This window comes from Leopardus geoffroyi, chromosome B1, assembly GCF_018350155.1.
Source record: "Leopardus geoffroyi isolate Oge1 chromosome B1, O.geoffroyi_Oge1_pat1.0, whole genome shotgun sequence".
In the NCBI taxonomy this organism is placed as follows: Eukaryota; Metazoa; Chordata; class Mammalia; order Carnivora; family Felidae; genus Leopardus; species Leopardus geoffroyi.
The window spans coordinates 82,793,196-82,810,934 of record NC_059327.1 but is presented as its reverse complement, the minus strand read 5'-3'; the positions used below and the strand labels follow the sequence as shown (position 1 = coordinate 82,810,934).

The window sequence follows — 17,739 nt, the reverse complement described above, 5'->3', positions numbered from 1 at the left end:
GAAAAAAAGGGTCAAAAGGAAGCTCTGCAGAGACATAAAAATAAAGTTCTACTCATCACAGCCCAGAATGTAGAGCCAAGTATATTCATATATCCTTGTAAGTGGGTTTGGCCAAACCTTGGAACCATCTAACTAAGCTCTAAATGAATGGGGAATGACATCTGGTAGAGTTCTTCTTAAGGTCTGACAAGACAATAATTAGGGAGGAAAGGTTGGAAGGTAAAGTAAACCGCAGCCTAGCTCTGTGTCATCTTCATTGTTAGTCCAGGCCTTACAAAAATGGGCAAGCCAGAGAGCCAACAGATGTCATTAGCCTAATTCTTGGCAAGTACTTATCAGGCAAAGAATATACACTGAGCTTTTTTTTTTTTTTCCCAGGGGAAGCATTCAATTTGTCAGCAATTCCTCTCTGCCAGACCACAAATCAACAATTGCTAGATAAATGAAAAGCTTCCACTCAACTTACAAACTCTTGGGTAAAGTATTTATTTTCTAGAAATAAAAGTGCCTTTTTTTTATATAGCACAAGCTATAAATGGTCCCAGTAGGTTCCACTAAAGCAATCAAATGCCAAATACATAAATCTTATAGACCCTTATGGAAAATGGAAGTGGCTCTGTTACACATCATGTTGAATGAGACTATAGATTCACAGAATAAAAAATGGCAGAATAGGTCATAGCTAGTAGGTCAGTGACAGACTAAACCCATTGCTGTAGTAATGGTAAGGGAAATTCAGTGTAACAATCACTTGAGATATACTTTATGAAGACAAAATTTGTTTTGAAGACTTTGGATTATATGCTTTCTGAATTATGCTGTTGCATAATTTGACATTGGCTCCTATTATATATAATGGTCAGGAGATACTCAACTGTGAAAAGAAATGTTGTGGGTGAGGTTTAACACACACAGATGTGTGTGTGTGTGTGTGTGTGTGTGTGTGTGTGTGTGTGTGTATGTGTGTTTGCTTTGTCTCTGTTTCCTTCATCCTGCCTTTCCTGTATATCTGCCTCTCCTGGATTTCCACTTCATCTTTGTGTTTACATGAGCTCTTTCCAGCTTCTAGAAGACTAGTTAGTATTTGTATACACTATATTTAAAAAATTTAAAATGTAAGGAATGGTGATTCCATAAGCAGCATCTAAGAAAAGGCTTCTCAGTTTATTCTTTGCCCGGACTATACCAAAGGGAATCCAATCTAGTAGCTCCCTTGAAGTTTACAAAACAATTTCAAGGTAATGCTTTACCCCCATGTCTTTCACCGAACATGCTGAAACATAAAAATGGGCACAACCTCTGAGGTCATTTTCGGTCTTCAGGTCTATGATTCTAAGTGGGCATAATAATGATACTGATAATAGTTTTTACAATTTCATTCTTTTTAAAATAATAAGATGAAAGCTCAATCTTTAGGGCATATAATTTCTTTTAAAAAGTGTTCCTTGGGGTTTATAAGGAAAGGAAATATTTTCCAACTCAGAGCATATGAATTTTATGGCACCAACCATAGAATGAAAATATGATGGCCCCTTAAGCCAAGGTCCTTTGCCCCGCATGATTTTCCACAGTTATATTACACTACATGGACTTTTGGTTTTCCTAGACAGGCCCAGGCAGAAGTCATGAATCAAGGATCAAAATATGCTATTTCTATCAAGATTATCCTTTCCAAAATTATTTCCATAATTTTCCAGATTCTGGATTTCTTTCTATGTATTAATACTGGCTGACACAACAGACTGGGAATAAGTATCACTAGCGAACAGAGGAGAAACACTTCTTAAGACACATGTGACTGCTTTTCTCATGCAGCACGTGCACGAGATTCCAGTGGTGCTGAAGGCGGATCTGTAGTCTGCTTCAAGAGGAGAGCAACCCAACATGTACCTTAATGTTTATAGCAGAACTATCAACAATAGCCAAAGTATAGAAAGAGCCCAAATGTCCATTGACTGATGAATGGATAAAGAAGATGTGGTATATCTGTCTATATCTATATCTATATCTATATCTATCTATATCTATATCTATCTATGGTTTTACACACACACACACACACACACACACACACACACACACTGGAATATTATTCAGCCATCAAAAAGAATGAAATCTTGACATTTGCAACAATGTGAATGCAACTAGAGTGTATTATGCTAAATGAAATATGGCAGTCAGAGAAAGACAAACGTCATATGATTTCACTCATACCTGGAATTTAAGAAAGACAACAGATGAACATAGGGGAAGGGAAGGAAAAATAAGATTAAAAACAGAGAGGGAGGCAAACCATAAAAGACGCTTAAAGATAGAAAACAAACTGAGGTTGCTGGAGGGGTGGTAGGTGGGGGGATGGGCTAATGGGTGATGAGCATTGAGGAGGGCATTTGTTGGGATGAGTACTGGGTGTCATATATAAGTGATGATTCAGTGGGTTCTACACCTGAAGCCAATAGTATACTGTAAGCTAATTAACTTGAATTTATTTGTTTATTTTTAAAATGTTTACTTGTTTTTGAGAGAGAGAGAACACAGCAGGGGAGGGACAGAGAGAGAAGGAGACACAGAATCTGAAGCAAGCTCCAGGCTTTGGGCTGTCAGCACAGAGCCCGATGTGGGCTTAAACTCACCAACTGTGAGATCATAACCTGAGCCGAAGTCAGACTCTTAATTTACTGAGCCACCCAGGTGCCCCATTGAATACTTATTGAAATAAATAAGTAAATAAGTAAGTAAATCAATCAATCAATAAATAAAGTTTTTGGCAAAACTGTTACTGTGATGTAAGTTAATTTTACGTGTCAACAAAAAAGATGATGCCCAGTATTTTTGACAAACACTAGTCTAGACATTGCTGTGAAGGTATTCTTTTGCTGTGATCAATGTTTACAATCAGTTGAATTTAAGTAAAACGGAATGTGAGTGTGGCTTTCATCCAATCAGCTGAAGGTCTTAAGAGCAATGACAGGTTTCCCCAAGAAGAAGCAATTCTAACTCAGACTGCAACATAAAAACCTGCCTCAGCTGCCCACTTGCTGGCCTACCCTGCAGATTTCAAATTTGCCAGCTCTACAACTGTGTGAACCAATACTCTGTTTCTGTCTGTCTCTCACACACACACACACTTCCTATACCTCTTCTACTCCTACTGTTCTGTGTTTCTGGAGAACAGTGACTAATACAGTCACCATAATACCTGCCCCCTCCCCCTTTTTTCCTCTGATACATTAAGCTTTTCTGAAACTATTCTAGATGCAAGCATCTCCCAACATGTCCTTTAAATCATATTTAGATGTTTGGACCCTGTCTTCCTGTTTTGTTTGCTTGTTTTAATTCAGTCAGATGCATTTAGCACACAGCCATTGCAACATGAATTCTCTGGGAAGAATTTTTCCCTTTCCCCGGTGACAGAGACGAACCATTCTGATCTACCTAATTTGCCCAAAGAGCTTTTATGAAGCTTTAAACTCAGATCCTTCAAAAAAGACAATATTAGATGGAAAAGAAAAATCTATGTTTATAAAACTGACCAAACCTGTACAACTGCTTGGAAATGCTAGGAAAGTTTAGAGATATAACACAAAGGTTTAAAAGTGTTTTTATATAAAATATACCTAATATCCATTCAAAAATCCTCTGGGGAAAAACTTGAGTTGTAGAAGGGATGCATTTGCACTCATTACTTAAAGTGTTAGGATATATCCTGATATATTTTCTGGAGCTAAGGATTATGATTTTTTTTTAAAACCTAAATTCTGTGGCTTACAAATCTTAGTTTTACAAAATAGAGTTAATTTCACATTTTAATTAGGATAGTAAAACAAGAGAATGCCATTGATGGAAAAAAATGTATCAGAACAAGTTTCTATGACTGTTACATTTCCCTGAATGTTCTAAATGCATTTGATTGCAGTTGTAGACTCTGCCTCACCGGTTTGAAAATATTAGCTATATCTGAGCTTCAGAGCAACTCCTCATTGTAACTAAGTTTTCTTTAGTTGTACTCATGTTCCATATCCCCTGCTGGATGTGATGCTCTTCCTCTGCTCATCCTGTTCATCAGGCAACCTCTGATGAGCACTGCAGCCTTTGGAAAATCTCTGGATTCCTCCTGATACCATACATGGATATACAGACTCTTGTTTATTTTTCCTTTGTGGAAGTTAAATTAATGCCAACCCAGGGAAAGAGAAATGTTGACTGGGAGTGTTAACAAGACCCTTCACAAGATTTAAATTCTCGTTACCTTGAGGCATCAATAGATACCCACTGAACATACTTTTTTTCTTTTCTTTATCCATACTTCCCATACTTCCCCCTTCCTGCCCAGTTTGAGAAAAGTTTAAGGTATGCACCATGATGGTTTGATTTATATAGATTGTGAAATGATTACAATAGGTTCAGCTAATGTCTACTTTCTTATATAGGTACAATAAAAAGTAAATAAAGAAGAAAAGAAAAAAAGGAAAAAAAATTCTTCTTGTGATGAGAGCTGTTAGGATCAATCTATTCTCATGGGAACTTTCCTGTATATTGTACAACAGTGTTAACTGTGGTCATCATGTACATTACATCCCTAGTGCTTATTTATCTTGTAACTAGAAGCTAGTACTTTTTGACCACCTTCTTCCAATTCTCCCTCTCCCAACAATTCACCTCTGGTAAGTCTAATCTCTTTTTTTCTTTTTTTAGATTCCACATTTAAGTGAGATCGTACAGTATTTTTCTTCCTCTGTCTGGCTTATTTCAGTTAGCAAAATGCCTTCATGGTCCACCCATGTTCTTGCAAATGGTAGGCTTTCCCTGTTTTATGGCTAAATAATATTACATTGTGTATATACACCACAACTTCTTTATCCACTTGTCCATTGATGGACACTAAGGTTGTCTCCATGTCTTGGCTATTGTAAATAATGGTGCTGTCAATGTAGGGATGCACAGATCTTTTTGTTAATGTTTTTGTTTCCTTTGAATATTTCCAGAAGTGGAATTGCTGTATCATATGTTATTTTTAGGAGTTTTGAGGAACCTCCATACTGTTTTCCTTAGTGACTGTCTTACAATCCCACCAGTAGTGCACAAGAGTTCCCTTTTGCCATATCCACGCCAGCATTTGTTATCTCTGGTGTTTTTGATAATGGACATTCTAACAGGCATGAGGTAATGTCATTGTGGTTTTGATTTGCATTTCCCTAATGACTAGTGATGTTGAGCATCCTTTCATGTACCTGTTGACCTTTCATATATCTTCTTTGGAAAAATGTCCATACAGGTCCTTTGCCCACTCTTTCTTTCTATCTTTCTTTCCTTCTTCCTTGCTTGCTATTGAGTTGTATGAGTTCTTTATATATTTTGGATATTAACTCCTTACCAAATCTATGGTTTGCAAATTTCCCCCCCATTTCATAGGTTATCTTTTTCACTTTCTTGATAGTTTCTTTTGATTTTGTGGCTTGCGCTTTAGATGTCATATCTGAAAAATCATTACCACTGCTCATGTTAAGAACTTTGTCCCTATGTTTTCTTCTAGAGTTTCATGGTTTCAGGGATTACATTTAAGTCTATAATCCATTTTTTTAAAGTTTATTTATTTATTTTGAGAGAGAGAGAGAGAAAGAGAGAGTGCACACACATGTATGCACAAAAGCAGGGAAGGGGCAGAGGGAGGGAGAGAGAGAATCCCAAGCAGGCTCTGCACTGTCAGTGTGGAGCCAGTCATGGGGCTCCATTTCACAACTGTGAGATCATGACCAGAGCCCAAATCAAGAGTTGCACACTTGACTGCTTAACTGACTAAACCCCTGTGATCCATTTTGAGTCAACTTTTATAAGTGGTTTAAGGTATGGGTCCAGTAATGGGTCTCATGGTGTTGAGATTGAGCTCCACAATGGGCTCCATGCTGGGCTTTGAACCTAGTTAAGATTCTCTCTCTCTCTCTCTCTCTCTCTCTCTCCCCGCCCCCCCCCCTTGTCCCTCTCTTGCTCATACATGCTCATTCTCTCTCTCAAAATAAAAATAAAAATAAAAATTGAAAGCTGTATACAAATCTTTCTCTCACCTGTTTGTCATTGCATATGAAACTATATATGTAATACATTGTTAATACATGATTGTTAATACATGAGCCTCCGTGTACTTGCTTTGATAGTATAGATAACAGAATTGCTCCAGTTTGTTTAATGGCAAATCAAGATTCTGTTTTCACACTGGTTAGCATCTTTTGTTGCTTCTTGGTGTAAGTTCTAGGACCAGTTCGTGGGACTTGCATAAAACTTAGAAGAAAACAACCGGTTGTTGAAATTGAACAAACCAATCTGTGACATCTACTTTCATGGCTTGGGCTTGGTAAAACAGGAAGCTAGTTGGCGGTATTCTATATACATTAGTTATGCTCTTTCTCTCCTTGTTCCTAAGTATTGCTCTTGTCATGTCAATTGTTAACAGAATCATAAACATTGCACCATCACTATTCCAACCATCTGATGATTCTGTAACAAAAGGAATCTGAAGGGTCTCTGATAAAGACAGTGATATTTTATGAAATTAGCCCCCCTCATCAAAATTGTGGTGTAGACCTGAAAATCTGATAATTTGCCTATCCTTCTGTAATCACTGTGTTTTGTCTAGATAGATGAAAATCAATAGGAGGGACTATAAATGAACTTTGTACCTGTGACAGCTCTTGCCTAGGAGATATCAAAAGTGGATGTTGTATTTCCCACAGTTGGTTCTAAACAGCCTTAGCTGAAACTGCTATGAATTTAAAGCACCCACCAGCTAAAGATGAACAATGATTGGTATGTTAGATCCTCACCAGACCCAAATGAAGAGTCTTCTGTGACCAATGAAAAATGTGACTTGTTTTAAGCAGTTATATCAGTACTACGGAGTCATTTCACCCTCTCTTGTATGTAAGCTTTGGTCCCTAATTAGCACAAACACAGTGAACTTCCCCTTTCTGGATACATGGGTCCCTGACTTCTCCCCTTTAGTGAACCACCCTGGATTTCCTCACTGATGTGTATTTCCTTGCCTGGCAAGTCACTAAACTCAGTGCTCCTTTATTTGACCACTGCAATGGACTCAGTATTTCTTTTAAAAACATTCATATTCTCTATATTACTCACTATTTAAATAGGAGATAACTCTATCTGGTTTGTGTGTGTGTGTGTGTGTGTGTGTGTGTGTGTTTCCAGAAGCACAGATAGCAATATAACTCCACAGTGTTAAACAAAAAACAACAGAATTCTTAAATGGTTTTTAAAACATGTCCCCCTCCCACCCCCCTGTTTAAAATGTTGCTAGTTTTCCTCTAATTGTTACAGACTCTGGAAACAAAGACTTAATGTTCATCATTAGACAGTTTTTCTATCATCCACTAAATTTCTTCAAGCATTTGGCTTGCTGTACATAAACCAAGCGAGATAGAATCTTTTGATTTCCTGTGAATTCAATAGGAGCTCATAGGATGGGTGAAAACACATTACAAAAGATGAACATCCCAATTCTCAAAAACCAAATACTTCAGATAAGATGGCTCAGAGTTGCACTTGGTAAACACCCTGGTGCCCATAATAGGGATGCACACATTCAGAGGCACAGCACAGGATGCTGGGATCTGGAGAGCCCTAGAATTCATTTACTAACAGAGAACAGAATTCATTTACTAACCACTGCTTTCACTTCAGTGGGTACTGATTAGTAAAGTGGCCAGCTAAATGTTATATATCTATTTCTTTTATTAACGACTTCATTGGACCTTAGAAAGATCCGGGTTCTATATTAATTAGAATTGTGAGAACCCAATAAGGACATCAGAAAGTCATTTGACCTGTGAGAAAGAAAGAAAGAACACTCTAAAATCAAGTCTATTTCTCTCTATACCTCTAAGAAGATAAAGGAGGAGAGGAAGGGACAGACCTACAGGGCAAGAGAATCAGTTAAGCACTTAATGGAATTGTGGCCTTTAAGTCAATATTATTATATTTTCATTTCAATGGACCAGTTGTTAGCACTACATTTATTTTAGTCTCTGAATGACTAACAGTTTAAAATTTTTTCTATCTTTTGTATTTTTCCATTAGTCCCCAACTGCGTATAGCATCTCACCATTTTGTGCTTCATATTAAACCAGTGCAAAGTGCCAGTTTCCTCTCTGTTTATTTGGTTTTCCTGGTGTGCTCTAAAGACGTGATTTTAAAAAGAACTAAACTATTCATTCAAATGGACTTTTTCCTGCCCTTAGAAGAAAAGAATAATACATAAAGAGTTTTAAAAGCCATAACAAACAATAGAAAACAGAGCTGGCAAAAGTAATGGAATGTAGAAATAAATCCCATTCAGTTTCTGGACTCAGACCTAGTTTGTGATGACATGGCTAAATGCACCAAGAAGGTTGGAATCGTCAGTAAACATGGAACTCATTATGGTGCCTCCCTCAGGAAAATGGTGAAGAAAATTGAAATTAGTCAGCAAGCCAAGTACACTTGCTCCTTTTTAGGCTAAACCAAGATGAAAAGACAAGCTGCGGGGATCTGGCACTGTGATTCCTGCATGAAAACAGCAGCAGGTAGTACCCAGACCTACATCACTACTTCTGCCATCACAGTAACATCTGCCATCATAAGACTGAAGGACTTGAAAGGCCAGGAGCAGCTCCACCATTTGAAACATTGCTAGTCTATAATAAATGAGTTAGTTTGTGTAACAGACAAAAAAAAAAAAAAAGAAAAAAAGAAGGAAAGTAAGAAGGAAGAAAAGAAAGAAAAGGAAAAGAAAGGAAAGAAAAAAGAGAGACATCACATTCAGTCCCTTTGGGTGTTGTGAGTTGGATGGAATGAGGTAAAGACCATGCATGTTTGCTATGATGCTGACACCAATTCCAATGTGTAATTTTTCCAATACTACCAGGCAATTCTCTGACACCAGCTGGGTATCCTACAATTCAAGTCATTTCTGACACTATCTACCCCAAGAGAGCATCAAATCCCACAGGGTAAGGGCCCTGTCCCACAAGACTGCCCTCACTTTAGATGACAATTACAAGTCTAGATTGTCACCTGTGCTTCTGAACAACTGGCTATAGATGGGAGGTTCCAATGACTCCCTCTTGGGTTCAACTAATTTGCTAGAGTGGCTCACAGAACTCAGAGAAACATTTTACTTACTAGATTACCAGCTTATTATAAAAGGGTATGACTCAGAAACAGCCAGGGGAGGGGGTGCAGAGCTTCCTGGCCTTCTCTGAGGGTGCCACTCTCCCAGTACCTCTACATGTTCACCAACCTGGAAGCTCCCCTAATTAATAGACCCTTTGGGTTTTTATGGAGGCTTTATTATATAGACATGACTGATTTAGTTTTTGGTCACTGATGATTGATTCAGCCCCTTTTCCCTCCCTACAGGTTGTGGGGGGTTGAAAGGGTGGAACTGAAATTTCTAACCCTCTAAACACAAGGTTGGCTCCCCAGTTAATCAGCCCCCATCCTTAGGTGCTTTCTAGAGTCGCCTCATTAACATAACAAACGATACCTTGACTGTTCTCTTTACAGGAATTCAAGGGGGTTTAGAAGCTTGGTTCCAAAATGGGGAGAAGATCAAATATATACTCTTTTTTTCTTAAACGTTTATTTATTTATTTATTTATTTATTTATTTATTTAACTTATTTCCTTTTTTATTTTTTAAAATTTACATCCAAATTAGTTAGCATATAGTGCAACAATGATTTCAGGAGTAGATTCCTTAGTGTAATGTCTATTTATTTTGAAAGAGAGAGAAAGAGAGGCAGAGAGAGAGAGAGAAAAGAGAGAGAGACTCCTGAGCAGGCTCTGTGCTGTCAGCGCAAAGCCCAGCATGGGGCTTCATCTCATGAACCATGAGATTAGACCTGAGCCAAATTCAAGAGTCAGACACTTTACTGACTGAGTCACCCAGTCGTCCCATGTATTCCTTTTTTTTTTAAGTTTATTTATTTATTTTTGAGAGAGAGAGCGCATGCACACAAGTGGGGGAGGGGCAGAGAGAGGGAGAAGGAGACAAAGAATATGAAGCAGACTTCAGGCTCTAAGTTGTCAGCACAGAGCACAACACAGGGCTCGAACCCATGAACCATCAGATCATGACCTGAGCAGAGGTTGGACACTTAACTGACTGAGCCACCCAGGTGCCTCACTCCTATGTATTCTTAGTACAAATCACAATATCATACCTGCCTGCTTGTTCTTAATGACATGAAGAGCTTGGAGAAAAAAGCTGCATAATTGATCCTAGCATTCAGCAAATCTGAAGGTTACCTCTATTCTTTTATATTCTGGGCATACATTATAAGACATAGTAAAACTGAAACACAAGTGGCTCTGACATAATTATTAGAGAGTGGTTCCTGTATTAGTATTTTACTGTCATGTAAAAATTGCCACAAACTTAGAAGCTGAATAAAGCACACACACACATTATCCTACAGCTTCAATGGACCAGGAATACAGTCCCTGGCTCAGGGTCATAAAACAGCAACCACAGTGTTAGCTGGACTGCATCCTTATCCAAAGCCTTGAGTAGGAAGGATCTGCTTCCAAGCTCATTCAGATTATTGACAGAATTCATTTTCCTGTTGTTGTGTGACTAACAGTCCCAGTTTCTTACTGGCTATTGGCTGGATGCTGCCCTCAGCTTCTAGAGGTCTCTTGAAGTTTCCTGCTGATGAGGGACCATAAGGCAGGCTGAGGGCAAAGTACAAATTAACACACCACCCTCCCTCCCCCAGGTGGTATATGTATGATATTCCTTGGGTACTCCTGGCTACCCCAAAACAGGAAGAGACAAAAAAAAAGGTTAAATTAATAAGAGTCACTATCAGTTTACAAGAAAAAAGACATCCCATCAACAGTCTAAAGTCCAGGAATTCCCTAACATCCTAGTGTTAATGCTTTGCTAGAGGGAAAGACAACCTTAGCTTGACAGTAGCTAGGCCTCCAGTAATCTGTGAATCTTTAGCATATGAAAATCACTTTGGAAACTTCCCTTTTGACTTTACCTCCCTCAGTCCCATAGTATACAAGGAGCCACTCTTCACAACCCCAGTGCAACTCTTTCTGCCCACTGGTCCTGTCCCCATGCTTTAATAAAATCACCTTTTTGCACCAAAGACACCTTCAAGAATTCTTTCTTGGTTGTCAGCTCTTAATCCCATGAACCCCACCATCACTCCAATACCCCATGACTGCCATGTGGATCTTTCAACATGTAGTTTGCAACATGGCTGTTTTCTTCTTCAAGGCCAGCAGAGAATCTTTCTAGTATGTGCTAGCAAGACAGATACTGATTTAAATTCAGACTTAGAACAACACATTAAAGAATCTTTTGTCTACAAATTAACATTAGTAACTTTGAGTGAAATGAATAAGTAATAACATGATTGTTGGTAAGAATAAAAAGAAGAGATAAATTGGAGTGAATGCAATGATTTCCAATCTTCTAGCTGTACTTGTTTTCCATTAAATGCGGCTTATATGTTTTGCCATATGATTTATAACCAGCTTCTTCCAGAGCAACTATGAGTAAAGCAATGACATCCACTAATCTGGAGTGACCCCGTTTTCCTTGGCATTTGGAACTACTGCCCGAAGGAAGAGAAGACTCAACTTTCCTGAACTTGCCATACAACAACTCTTGAAACAGGATTTCCAAACTGCATTATGCTATACTACTTTGCAGTGAGCTGTGCAGAGTATGCTCGGCTTAGAATGACACAGGTCAGAGTTAAAGAGATATGTAAGTGAAGGAATCGGAGAAGCGCAGAGGAAATGGCTGGTACGAATAGCCATAGGGGAGCTGTTCCTATTATTTCTATGTCAGGTGGTCCAAGCAGGGAATTGAGTTCTGATGGCACAGGCTGTAGCTAGTACGATAGGAAAAGATAGGATAAAATAGGCAGACAGGGAAAGGATAGGACCTGAGGTCCCTGGGTGGGAAAAACACATATTTTGGAACAATGCTAGGAGTGTCTGACGACAGCAAACCGTCTCATGCGTAAGATTTCTCTTAAGAATGTGATAGATACCACCTACTCCCCCGCAAATTTCCCTCAGGAATTTGACAAAAGACCTAACCAAAAATAAGTAGTAGACCATAAAAACGTGTGACCCACAAGGAAGTAAGGCCATAGACCATCCCTCATACCATAGAAATGAGCCAATCAGGAATGAACAACACAGCACCTAGAGCTATCAAGCCAATGAGGGTAGAACCTGAGAAGGAATGAGGGGGAAGGGAAGGGACGGCTGACCAGAACCTGATAAAACAAGGACGCTTGCCTATAGTCCTGGGGCATTCACTTTTGAATGTTCCCTCGTAAAGAGAGCTTTCATACTATTCTTCCTCTCTGATCTTATACTCTAATAGACTTTTGCCTGCTGCTCATTTTGTATCCACCTCTTCATTCTTCAAAGAGGCAAGACAACGATTTCCGGGTGTTGTGGTAAAAAAATCCTGCGACACTAGGACCAAAAGACCCTGCAGAAACGTCTGTCAGAGACCCCTTCCAAATATCCGTTATACCATACACCAGCAGGTTCCTATTTAGGGCTCTTTTTCCTAACAAGTGAGTTCACAGGAGAGACAAATTGGAGCTGCAAAGGAAAATCAATTTAAAGCTTGAAAGGTGAAATTGTGTAGAAAAAAATCACCCTTTCATGCTTAATTAATCATGGAAAATGTGTCTGCCAGCATGAAGCCATTTTATCAGAAAACAGGCCAGGTGAAACAGTTAAGGAAATGGCATTACCAATCCCAACACTGTCACACATGAGAAAACAAGAGAAGAGAAGCATTGCAGGCAGACAAAACTGTATTCACTGGTTCATAAAATTGGAGTGTTTTACATCTAGAGAGTACTTTTTCATGAATATCTCCTCAGTGCTCTAAAATTAACATTTGGGATGATTTCTAATTACTGTAATTGTTTTGGTCGACTCGACTTTTAAAATAAAAGGCAAAGGTTTAACTTCTGTGAAATGCTTTACAGGTCTAATTTTGAAGGTTGTGGCAGGTAGTTCTAGATCTTTCATTTTGAGCAGAGATAGAACTCTCTGGCCTCTGAGAAGTTTTAAATTAAAGGAACTATAAATTTGTTACTCTCATTACTTCTCAAACTTACTTAAACACAGGATTTTATTTTTTCTTTTAATGCAACATCTTTTAACAACTAGTTCCATGGCACTCCACTCAGGAAATACCAGTTAAATTATTTTCAAGTCATATCACAGCCATGTGAAAAAAAAAAAATTCCATCCATCAGTGCTTCTTAAACCTCACGCCAAAATAATCCTAAGGACATATAAAAGTGAATTTGTCCTGAGGAGGGGCAAGAACCAGGGACCTGGGGCATATAGCTATAGGCTATAAGCCGTGAAGTCTTAGAGATGTCTTAAAAATTCCCCGTGAAGCTTCATAATAGAAAAGCTTGTGTTAATAGGAAAGTAAAACTCTGCTCAAGGGATTTGTGCCAAATTTACTGAGTCTTCTCACTGCCCTCCTCTCCCCATGGACACAAACCCTGTATTAATGACTGGTATTACTTGCAGTAAGCATTATTGAAGTCATGAAGTCTCTAAAGAAAACAGACTACAGGGGCGCCTGGGTGGCTCAGTCGGTTGAGCGTCCGACTTCGGCTCAGGTCATGATCTCACGGTCTGTGAGTTTGAGCCCCGCGTCAGGCTCTGGGCTGACAGCTCAGAGCCTGGAGCCTGTTTCAGATTCTGTGTCTCCCTCTCTCTCTGCCCCACCCTGTTCACTCTCTGTCTCAAAAATAAATAAACGTTAAAAAAAATTAAAAAATAAAAAAAAAAGAAAACAGACTACAATCTTAGGTTACCGAGCCTCTCTGCAACGTACTTACTACACTACAGATTTCTCACCCTGTTGTGATGATAAACTTGCAAACAACTGACTTGTGCACACTTAAAAAATGCCTAGCCCTAAAATGTGTTTTCAAAAGAAATTCAATCGATTTTCTATTAGTTGACATTCATTATTAGTCTTCCAACTGTACTAAAGGGTTCCCCATGGCATCAGTGAGAACACATACTAAGCTCTGGGTTATTAAAACTTAGGGGAAGGCTTCCAATCCTAGGTATACACCCAAGAGAAATGAAAACATTATTCCTAATATGCAAAAAGTGGAAACAAGCCGAATGCCCATCAGCTGACGAAAGATAAATAAAAAATGGTATATCCACACCATAGAATATTATTCATCCATAAAAGGAATGATGTATTTCTATATGCTACAATGTGAATGAACTTTGAAAACACTATGCTAAGTGAGAGAAACCAGACAACAGGCTACACATTCCATGATTCCATTTATATGAAAAGTGCACGATAGGCAAATCTATAGAGACAGGAAGTAGGTTAGGGGTTGGCAAGGCCTAGGGCAGGCTAGGGGAAAATGACAGGCTAGAGGAAATGACTAGAGTGACTGCCAACAGGTACGGGTTTCTTTCTGGGGGAACGAAATGTTAGCAAACTAGATTGTGGTGATGGTTGCACAATCCTGGGAATATATTAATACCTTTGAATTGTGTACTTTATTCTTTTAAGTTCATTTTATTTATTTTGAGAGTGAGAGAGAGAGAGAGAGAATGGGGGAGGGCAGAGAGAGTGGGAGACAGAGAATCCCTAGCAGGCTCTGCGCTGTCAGCACAGAGCCCGACCTGGGGCTCGAACCCACAAACCAACCACAGGATCATGACCTGAGCTGAAATCAAGAGTCAGACGCTTAACCGAATGAGCCATCCAGGTGCCCCACCATTAAATTGTGTACTTTAAATGGGTGAATTGTATAATACACGAATTATATCTCAATAAAGGTATTAAAATATTATATTTACATTTCATGTATTTTTATGTACTTAAATTTCATGTAAATAAATAGATTTTGCAACAAAACAAAACAAAACTAAGGGACAGGGGAAGCCCCAGGAGTGGTTGCTTATGTTCAGCAATGCAGAGCATGAAATAATCTAGCAGGGAATTGTTTAGGACTTTACAGATTTTCTGCTGTTTGCAATTAAAGGCACAAGGGGAAATCAAACTTCATATATTCAATCCATAAAATGAAATCCAATAGGAGATACTAGAATTACTTCATACCCTTCTTGACTCTTCATTGCACCAAATGAATCACATTTTACCATCCCTTAGTCATATTCAATTATACTGTTTCTGCAACACATTCACATTGATCAAGTAACATATTAATCATATATGTACTTATTTGTGTAATAATAGTTTCTCAAAAGCCTAAGCCTTCTTTCCTCCATAAAGTAGGCTAATGGTGACTGAAAATTCTTGAACTGCTGTCCACAAGAATAATCCCCTTAGACCTACTAAGATCATGCTGGATATCCAATAGATTTCAAGACAACAGTTAACAACATTCTTATAATTTTAGGGCCAGAAGGGCCCTTGGAGATGATGAGTTCGACAACTTTATGTTTCAGAGGAGGACCAGTCCTCCATTGTGGAGCTAGCAGACATTCAGGTCTCCTGATTCCCTGGCTTATATTTTCCCCCTAAGCCTATCTCTAAATTTTAATTCAGGATATAAATGATGACACTGAATAAGGTTTTAGTCAGTTACTGAAGTACTCACATCTCAATCACAGTACTCTTCCGTTATATAGTTTCTAAAGGGCTTTCACAAGCATAAGTTATTAGAGCCTCATCACATCCTGTGAACCGGACAGAAATCAGCATCTCTATTTTAGACAGAGGTTCAAAAAGTCCTAAGATTTGCCCAAAGCCATAGTGCTGGTAAGTACTGGCTCTGGAATGAGAACTTGACATTCAACATTTTCCAAACAGAACTCCTTATTCCTTGCCAACATGTCCCCCAGGTTCTCACATTAAAAACCTGGGCGTCACTTTGTTTTGTTTTGTTTTGTTTTAGGTGACATAAACAAATTTCATTTAACACTTTATGAAATGAACAGTTTCCTTTTGGAGAACTGCAAAATGGGTGGAAAGCAAGAAGATTTTATAGGATAAAGAATAAAGACCAAGGAAGAAACAAATAGAGAACATCTGATTGGCTGGGGTCACCCAGTCACCCTTGATTGGGGTGAGAAGGCCCAGAGTTGGCTTGGCATTTGGAGATTGGATGACTGGGTATACTGCAGTTCTGGTCAAGTGGAGCTTTTACAGGGACACGAAAGTTATCTAAGTTTAGTTCCCTGATGTGACACCCTAGGCAGAAAGAGTTCCATCTTGGGCCTAGGAATTTATTTCAACAGTCCCCCTTTCTGATTATCCTCTTGCCCAATCAAGGGGTTTGATCAAAACATCAGTCTTAGCATGAGTCTCAGTTACCAATGCCTCTTCGAGTCTCTATGCCTTGTACAAAAGGCAATATCAGGCTTGTATTTTTCGAGCTGGTTATATTTTTCTGTTCTCTTTTGTTGTTCCAGTAGGACACAGACCATCAGTCACTGGCGAATGGCTGCTCACTTGCATTTAAAACTTTGGGAGAACACAGTATATTAGGGAGACAATAATAATGTTAGAAAGAAGACACTAGGCATCACTCTTGAGTTCCTCTCTCTGCTCCCTCAAATTCAAGAACTGTCAATTCTAGCTCCTACAAATTAAAAAAAAAAATCTATCCACTTCTCTCCACACTCATTGCTACCACTTAAGCTTATACCAACATTATTTCTCACTTATCTTACTGCAATCTCCCCCTTTCTACTTTTGCCTCTGCCTGTGATCTAGTCTCTATAATGCAAAGTTATGTGCACATAACACCTGGTAATCACGTCACCGCTCTGTCTGAACTTTACTGTTTCTTCTTCACTTTCAGGATAAAGTCCACTGACACATTGAGAACATCTTTCCTGGTCTGGAGCCTGCTCACTGCTTCAGCTCCTGCCACAGCCTCTGTCCTCTGACCCAGGCAGTTAGAGTGAGCTCACGGCAGCCCCCAAATTTCCTCTGCTCTTTCTTCTGTTTTGCCTTTCCACTCTTCTTTTCCTTTTTTCCCTCACCTGGCTACATCTTGGGAAGCCTCATTTCAGTTCTGGATAAGATGCCTTTCACATTTGCTCTCATAACAATCTAAACTGACTCTCAATATAGCATTTACCCTGACTTTTAACTTATCCCCCATGAGACTGTAAGTTGCTTCACAGCTGGGACTATGCATTTTTTCCTGTTATATATCATGAGCCTGGCATATAGCAGGTACCCAATAAATATTTGCTAATTAAATAAGAGATACTTAAGTCAGAACAGAACTATGCCATTTCTGAAATTTGAGGCAAGTTCTTCCTATGTGTTTCTTTTCATAGTTGATGACAATCATATTCCAAATCTTAAACACTTGGACGGAGTAAGTGGCTACAATATATTTCTCATTGAAAAACACAGAGTTTAAGTGAACCTCTACATAAATGACACATTAATGATAACAGATACTGTTTAATGGTTATGTGGCTTCTGTTTGAAGTGACAAGAGTTTTGAAAATATATAGCGATGATGGTTGCACAAGACTGTGAATGAATGCATTTCATGATGTTTTAAATCGACTATAGTTCTATGGGAGGGATGCAAATTGTTGAAGCGTTCATATTTTTTATTCTCTCTTTTCGGAACTCCACTGTAACTGATTGATAAATCAGCCACATTTCAGGAACGATCTGGCTTTTCAAAGTATACTCATCCAACCAGCCCTTATG

At 38.8% G+C, this 17,739-nt stretch overlaps 1 protein-coding gene and 1 pseudogene across 1 annotated transcript in view; one reads left to right on the top strand and one right to left on the bottom strand.

Moving 5' to 3' along the window:
- Positions 1–17,739, bottom strand: part of FREM3 (FRAS1 related extracellular matrix 3) — a 99,356-nt gene that overhangs the window by 59,041 nt on the left and 22,576 nt on the right. The gene's annotated exons all lie outside the window — the stretch shown is intronic.
- On the top strand, positions 8,378–8,683 carry LOC123583838 (annotated as a pseudogene).